We start from the raw sequence: 978 nt of genomic DNA on the forward strand, positions 1-978 counted from the left end.
TTTTGTATTTTTTTTAGTAGAGATGGAGTTTCACCATGTTAGCCAGGATGGTGTTGATCTCCTGACCTCGTGATCCACCTGCCTTGGCCTCCCAAAGTGCTGGGATTACAGGCATGAGCCACCATGCCCAGCCCTCTTTATCTCTCTTGAGACCCGACTGTTAGGGGTGGCGCTGCAAAGAGGACTCCCCTCCCCCTCCCACAGCAGCTTGAAGTAGTATCAGATGCCTGCCTCACATTCGGTGATGGCTGATGGCTGAGTGGGGCACATGAGGGAGACACTTGGTTGCTCTCGGAAGTATAGGTCCAAGGGGGAATGAGAGCTCCCTAGTAGGTGTGACCCAGTGGACTCACCTGTATCACCTGCTGCCCAGTGACTCCTCCCCTGGGAAGACCAGCCGTGAGTAAGTCGAAGGAGGAACCTGTGATACTGACCCCAGTGCTGCTTCCTTCCGGAGGCACAGCTGATGTTGTCTCTTCCGTCTATGGAGGAGGGAGAAGAGGGTGAAGCCAAACCTGCTGTACTCAAATGCGACTGTGCCTGCCTGCCTCTGACATCGTCTCTGCTACTTGGTGTGCTGTCATCCTGCTTTCTGTTACCTGCATCCTGTTTTTATTTGGAGACGAAGTCTGGCTCTGTCACCCAGGCTGGAGTGCGGTGGCGTGATCTCAGCTCACTGCAACCTCCGCCTCCTGGGTTCAAGTGATCCTCCTTCCTCAGTCTCCTGAATAGCTGGAGGCATGCACCATGACAGGCATGCACCACCATGCCAGGCTAATTTTTGTATTTTTGGTAGAGACAGAGTTTCACCATGTTGGCGAGGCTGGTCTGGAACTCCTGATCTCAAGTGATCCACCCGCTTGGCCTCCCAAAGTGTTGGGATTACAGGTGTGAGCCACCACACCCGGCCGGTTACCTGCATAGTTTATGGAGAGGTGGTGTGAGGTACAGACAGCTATGGAACCTCCAGAACAACAG

The 978-nt window shown here is 53.9% G+C and overlaps 1 pseudogene; it reads right to left on the bottom strand.

Moving 5' to 3' along the window:
• The window catches only part of LOC111531674, a 1796-nt pseudogene extending 1191 nt beyond the window's left edge, over positions 1–605 (bottom strand).
• Positions 606–978: the final 373 nt, after the last annotated feature.

Source organism: Piliocolobus tephrosceles, chromosome Y (genome assembly GCF_002776525.5).
Source record: "Piliocolobus tephrosceles isolate RC106 chromosome Y, ASM277652v3, whole genome shotgun sequence".
Lineage (NCBI taxonomy): Eukaryota > Metazoa > Chordata > Mammalia > Primates > Cercopithecidae > Piliocolobus > Piliocolobus tephrosceles.